At 40.6% G+C, this 6,924-nt stretch overlaps 1 pseudogene; it reads right to left on the bottom strand.

Annotated features, from left to right (window-relative positions):
• Positions 1 to 754: 754 nt before the first annotated feature.
• On the bottom strand, positions 755 to 827 carry LOC129514344 (U4 spliceosomal RNA; annotated as a pseudogene).
• Positions 828 to 6,924: the final 6,097 nt, after the last annotated feature.

Here is a 6,924-nt window from a genome sequence, read left to right as displayed (position 1 = left end):
TATAGGATGGACATTCCCATAGAATGTTTGAAAATCCTTTTTTAAGACAGGAGGAAGTTATTTCTCAGAAACTTCTCAGGATAAACTCCCTAAATTCTGTTATCATTGATGTATTGGGGTGGGGAATGTACCGGTCTACTTCTGATGTTATATAAGGCTCTACAAAGTCCCTTTAAGCTTCAGAGTTGATCAGAAGCCATTATGTTCTATTTGGGGACCTAGATATCATATTTTAAAATAGCTTCCCACAGAGCAATTCAGAGGAGAGTACAATGTATCATTTAGGTACCAAATATTGACTATTTCTACAATGAAACAGTACAGAGAGTTCCCTTTATGTTTATCCTTTTATTGCAAATTGGCACAACCTGGTCAAAAATTCTCTGTGGTAGAAGGATATCTGCCAATAAATGAGTCTGTTTAAAGGCACACACCAAACCCAGCATCGTAGGCCAACCTTGACCACAGCTGAGTGGTGTGAAGAGGGCTGACAGCCGCATGGTCACCACCCAGGCTGGAGAGCAAGGCAGTGTGAAGTGTTAATGGAAAAATCTGACTTTCTTTACTTCCAGTGACGATGAGCAAAACCAAAATTGAGCTTTCCCTGGTAAGTTTTAAAAGACAATTCCCATTTCAGAATGGAAATACTTACTAGGCTTTTGCACTTGTCTTTTTACATATTTCTTTCTGAAATGTCTTTTTATAAGCTTATGTTTGCTTGAGAATGATTACTTGTTTCTATTGTAGTTACTCAGCTGATTTCCAATTAGCAATAATCCTGCCTTGGACAAACCTCATTGGCTATGATACTGCCACTGTGCAAAGCTACTCCATTGGTTTCCTATAGCTGCCCTAACAATATGCCCTACAGTGAGTGGCTGAAGCAACAAAAATTTGTTGTCTCATAGTTCTGGAGGCTAGAAGTCCAGTATCAAGGTATATTGCAGGGTTAGTTCCTTTTGAGAACTGTGAGAGACAATCTATTTCATCCTCTTGCCCAGCTTCTGGTGGTTTGCTGGCAATCTTGGGCATTGCTTGGATTACAGATGTGTCACCCTAATCTCTGCCTTCATTTTCACATGGCATTTCCCTTTGTGCTTGTCTCTTTGTTCAAACTGGACCTATAATAAAGACATAGTCATATTAGATTAGGGCCCACCCTTATGACTTCATCTTAACTAATGACATCTGCAGTGAATCCTACCTCCAAATAAGGTCACATTCAGTCCTGGGGGATGGGATAGCAACATAAGAATTTTGGGGAGACAGAATTCAACCCATAACAGTCATCAAATACTGTGCTGCACCATTCTGAAGGATTGGGTCTATGTCTTATGACCTCTGAGCTCAAGCACAGCAACTTAAACTGTGTAAACATTCAATAAATTATAGTTGAATGCCTTAGAATTGTGGTACAAGAGCCCCTCAACAGATCCCTGTGACCTAGAGCCAGAAAGTACTAGGAGAAGTATTGCTACAACTGAATTTCCTTTTTAAAGCCAAGGCCTTGTATTTGTACAACTCGTGGTTGATCTTAAAGGTTTCAGATTCCAAACGAATCTTCATTTTCTAATGGAAATAAAGTAGGACCAAGTAATTTCGAAGGCAAATCTAAGAAAAAAAAATGGAATGAAGTAGATCATGACCAGCTGGGGAAATCTTTTGGAGATTATGGAGACCTAAGACATCTCTACTGTCTACCAGCTTTAAATTGATAAAACACAGACACAATAAATTGATAGGTGAAATTAAAAAAAAAAAACTAAAACAGAAAAGCCAAACAGCTTTGTTATGATGGGCAAACCCTCTGTGGCCACTAGAACATGTAGGAAGAATCCAGTGGAAACTATTCCTTAGGTTAAAATCAAGGTGCTATCTCTTAATCTGCCTTCCCACACGGGAGAGGTCGGTGCTACTGAGCAGACTCTGTCAGGATGGGGATTGCAGACTTGGTTCTACCAGGACAGCAACAGGAAAAAGAGTAATGAAATTTGACTGCTAGGCCACGTTGTAACTTTCATGGGCTCTTGGGTACTTTGGTCTTTGTAGGCCCCTTCTTTCAAAACAAAGGCAAAAATCAAAAATTCTATTTCATCACTGTGTTGGCATTGATATATTAATAGTACCTATTAACACATTATTTTTGACCTCAGAGGTCATTTTTTTCCTTCTCATTTCAAAAGTAATTAAAACATTTCCATAGCCCCTAAAAGCATTTTCAGCCCTAGGCACTGTGCCCTCCGTGCATGACTAAGGGACACGTCTACCCTCCCTGGCCACACCAGAGGGGCCTCTGGAAGATAGGCCTTGGACCTCAGTCCAGGTATATGATGTACATGATGGCTGAGAAGAGAAGAATGTCCATGGCTTCTCATAACCTCTTCCATGAGGCAGGCAGTGAAGACACGGGTGTAGCCTATTTCCTGCCTGTGAAGCCAGTAGCCCCTCCCACCAGCAAGTGAGATGCAGGGGGAGCGGTGGACCCCACCCACCTCCATCAGCGTAGGCCCCATTCTGTCCACTTCTGTAGGCTTCAGGATTAGTCCTCATTTCTCCTGTTCTGCTCTCTCACTCTTGCCGTCTCCACCTAGAAATCAAAGAAGCAGCAGAGGCACCGAGGGCAGCTCAGGTGGCTGTCAGTAGCAGGGGCAGTGGAAAGGAAGGTTCCCCTGGAATCTTTCAAAAGGGCATCCAGTTGGGAGAGTGGAAAGTGAAAGGGAAGACAAATCCCATTTGTGAAGATTAATCTGTTCCAAGCAAAGGGCTGTCATGTTGAATTTGCTGTCATGTTTCATTCTAAGGACAATACTGCCCTGCCCAGAGGCGTCCTCATGGCCTCTTGCAGAGGAAGGAAAGAGGCCTGATAAGTTGGCAAAGTCTAGATTCGAGGTTAGGTTTGCTGGGCTCTCAAGCCCAGATGTGGTATTTTACTGTCTACATTTTAGTTGACAGTTTGGTTCAAGAAAATTTATAATGGAGGTCGGATAGTGTGAGGAGGAGGAAACATTTTTTAAAGATTCCCACGCAAGGGAGGGTGGCTTTTGCAAATTGACTCAGCAGATTTAAGTATCACAATGTGTATCTTTGCAGGTTCATTCATTTTACCCACAATCCACCAATAGCACCTTTGTGACATGCCATTGACATCTAGTAGAATTTCAGCAGCGCCTGTGAGTCTGGTGATTGTCATAACCTATTCTGCACTACTAAATAGCTGGATTAGGGAAAAGCCCTGGTTTCCACTGCAGGACCATGATCCTCTTTAAATTGTTTTTTATTTAAATACTAATACCTTTGCTTCAAAAAAAGCTGATCTGATACTTAACATAGCTTTACAGTAACAAACACTTAAATATATTGCCTGGCTTTATGAATTCAATTAAGAGCTCCTTGAGTGCATCACTGCTTTTGTTATAAAAAAAGAAAGAAAATCTTCACAAGCCCTCTTTTCTCCAATATTCTATTTGTCTGTTATTTAGACCTCAAAAAACCAGGTGCCAGATAAACCTTCTTTGATGCCATGATTAACTGGTTACTAAGCACAGAGTTACTACATGTAATTTCATCAAATTTTATTATTTGGTTTTCTTTGTAAATAGCTTTACTAATCTTAAAGAATTCCTTCCAAGCTCTTTTTCTTTCTTTTATTTTTTTAAAGATTTATTTATTTATTTATTTATTTATTTATTTATTTATTTATTTATGAGAGAGAGAGAGAGAGAGAGAGAGAGAGAGAGAGAGGCAGAGACACAGGCAGAGGAAGAAGCAGGCTCCATGCCAGGAGCCCAAAGCGGGACTCGATCCCGGGACTCCAGGATCATGCCCTGGGCCAAAGGCAGGCACAAAACCACTGAGCCACCCAGGGATCCCCTTCTTTCTTTTAAAAAACATAAGTTAAATGATTTGCCTTGGTGTGAGATACAGGTCACAGATGTCCTTTCCCCCCTGGCCCTCCCCCCCTTTTTTTTCTACCATAAAACACAATTTTCTTATTCTAGGGGTGAAAATACCCGTAAGAACTCTGTAAAGAACTCATTTTCCTTAAAAATGATGTCGTTCAGGATATGCCAGTACTTGCCAACATAGATCTCAACAGGAAAGAATTTTAAAATTAACCTGTGAAATAATGCCAAGATGTGAAGAATATCTTGCAGAAAGGAGGATTGTCTCAACATTATACAGGGGTGGTCTCTTCATTCTGACCTTCAGAAACCATCATGTGAAACACACCTCCTCTCCTCCTCCCTTCTGTAACCTGGCTTGTCACTTGCTCAGTAGAAAGAAGTTCCCTGCCCAAGTCAGGCAGAGCTCATTAGACACTGCACATGCCATAACCATCCCCCACCCTTCACCAGAGGTGTTATGCATCCTCTCTACCATTATCCCTGGGATGCTTTCTACTTACCAGTCCAATTCAGTTGCACGAATATTTCTACAAGTATTATAAACTATTCCCACACAGTTGTGCTTTTTATCAGTTTGTCTTTAGAGATTTTCTTTAGCATGAATAACAAATCTAGCCTTTTCTCTAAAATAGGATTAAATATATAACATGATAATATAATAATATAATATTGTGGTTTTATAATTTATAATAAGAACTGTATATTTAGTCTTCATCCTATTTCTGGTACAAGCTCCTAAAACCCTTGGGCTTGCCTAACTAGTAACAATACACTATTGTGTCTTTGAAAGTTGGCAAGAGAGTAGATCTTAAAAGTTCTCATCACAAGAGAAAAAGTTTGTAACTATATGACGTGATTGGTGTTAATGAAATTTATTGTAGTAATCACTTCACTATACCATATATGTATACACACACACACTCATATATAAACTATATATATAGTTTGAATCATTATGTCATACACCTTAAATTAGTACAATTAGTACAATGTTATATGTCAATGATATCTCAATAAAACTGGAAGGAAATTTTTAAGAAGAGCAATGGGAGCATCTTTTGTTTATAATATTTGGTCTCTTGGTTCCTGAAATAGCTGCAGGAGATAAAGGTGAAAGGAATGTCTTATTATTCATAACAAGCCCCTCTACCACATTTGAGTTTGTGTTGAAGAGGTGACTTGGGAAGCCTGCAAGGACGGGGCTGATGGATAGGGGAACTAACCATGGTGAGAAAGTTGGAGATTTAAAGCCTGCCCCTCAACCTCTGGGGACAGGAGGAAGGTTGAAGGTTGAATCAATCAAATAATGGCCAGCAATTTAACCACCCAGGCCTATGTAATGAAGGTTTCATAAAAACCCAGAAGGTTGGGGTTAGGAGAGCTCATGGGAAAGTGGCACACCCAGAACGGCATGGAAGCTCTGCAACCCTTTCCACATACTTTGCCTCCTGCATTTCTTCCATCTGGCTGTTCTTGAGTTCATTCTTTTTATAATGATGCATGTGTGATAGGAATATAAGTAGGTATTCACTTAGATCTATAAATAATCTCAATGACAATGCAAATCTAACTCTGGTTTTCTTTTTTTTAAATTTTTATTTATTTATGATAGTCACACGCACAGAGAGAGAGAGAGAGAGAGAGAGAGAGAGAGAGAGGCAGAGACACAGGCAGAGGGAGAAGCAGGCTCCATGCACCGGGAGCCCGACGTGGGACTCGATCCCAGGTCTCCAGGATCGCGCCCTGGGCCAAAGGCAGGCGCCAAACCGCTGCACCACCCAGGGATCCCCTGGTTTTCATTTTTGAACAAGCCCTAGGTTGCCTGGGCTCTCTTGGGACTCAGGCCAGGTTGGACCGAAAGTGACTGCCCAAGCCTCCATAGGGCCAGGGAGTCCATTACAATTATAGTCAGAGATGAAGGTTTTGGAAATAGTGGATACTTGGCGAGTAGTTTTCATTCTATTTAATGTCATAACTCAACTTATTTAGTTTGACTTTTCTTTTTTTTAATATTTTATTTATTTATTCATGAGAGACAGAGAAAGAGAGAGAAGCAGAGACACAGGGAAGGAGAAGCAGGCTCCATGCAGGGAGCCCGATGTAGGACTCAATCCTGGGAGTCCGGGATCACGCCCTGAGCTGAAGGCAGACACTCAACTGCTGAGCCATCCAGGCGTCCCAAGTTTGGCTTTTTGATACTGTCTTGACTCCTCCACTTCACCCTACACAACAGGTGATAGAACCTTCTAATTAAAATGAATTAAAATTGTGTCCTGAGAATTTCATGAACTCTCACGTAAGGTCTTTTAAGAATCAATTTAATGTCCCCAAATCTTGGAATGTTAGCATCAATTTGTATTTATCTGTGATGGCACCAGTGTCTGAAAATGTATACTAGTTCACAGGATAAGTTAGCAACTCTTTCCAGTTGGTTAGAAACACTTGCTTAGCAGGAAGTCAGGGTTGCATACTGGATTTGTACCACTACGCACTCTGTGGAGTCTGTCTGTCTGCTACTTCTCCATGACAGCCTCCTAGCTAACTCCCTTCAGCCTTTCTAACTTCCTTGAAAGGAAGGATACATTCAAGGTTTTAGGTCTGAGAATCATTTAATCCTTACATCCTAGTGGATCACCTGCATTAACCAATGCCTTCAAGCTCCTCATGTGTTTTTTCCCCTTCCTTCTTAGAATGAGTGCCTAATCAAGTATAGTTGACTCTTTCACGATGTGGCGATTAGGGGCATGAACTCCCACCCACTATTCAACCAAAACTTTTAACTTCCCCCAAAACTTAACTACTCATAACCTACTGTTGACCTTCAGAAGCATTTTCAATAACACCTACAGTCAATTAACACATATTTTATATATGTATTCCATGTTGTATTCTTACGATGAAGTAAGGTAGAGAAAAGCAAACGTTATTAAGAGAATAATAAGGGAGAGGAAATACAGTTTCAGAACCACAGCGTATTGATAAAAAAAAATCCACATATAAATGGACCGGCACAGCTCAC

Source organism: Nyctereutes procyonoides, unplaced genomic scaffold, assembly GCF_905146905.1.
Source record: "Nyctereutes procyonoides isolate TBG_1078 unplaced genomic scaffold, NYPRO_anot_genome, whole genome shotgun sequence".
In the NCBI taxonomy this organism is placed as follows: domain Eukaryota; kingdom Metazoa; phylum Chordata; class Mammalia; order Carnivora; family Canidae; genus Nyctereutes; species Nyctereutes procyonoides.
The sequence above is the reverse complement of the archived record's forward strand: the minus strand, read 5'-3'. Positions and strand labels throughout refer to the sequence as shown.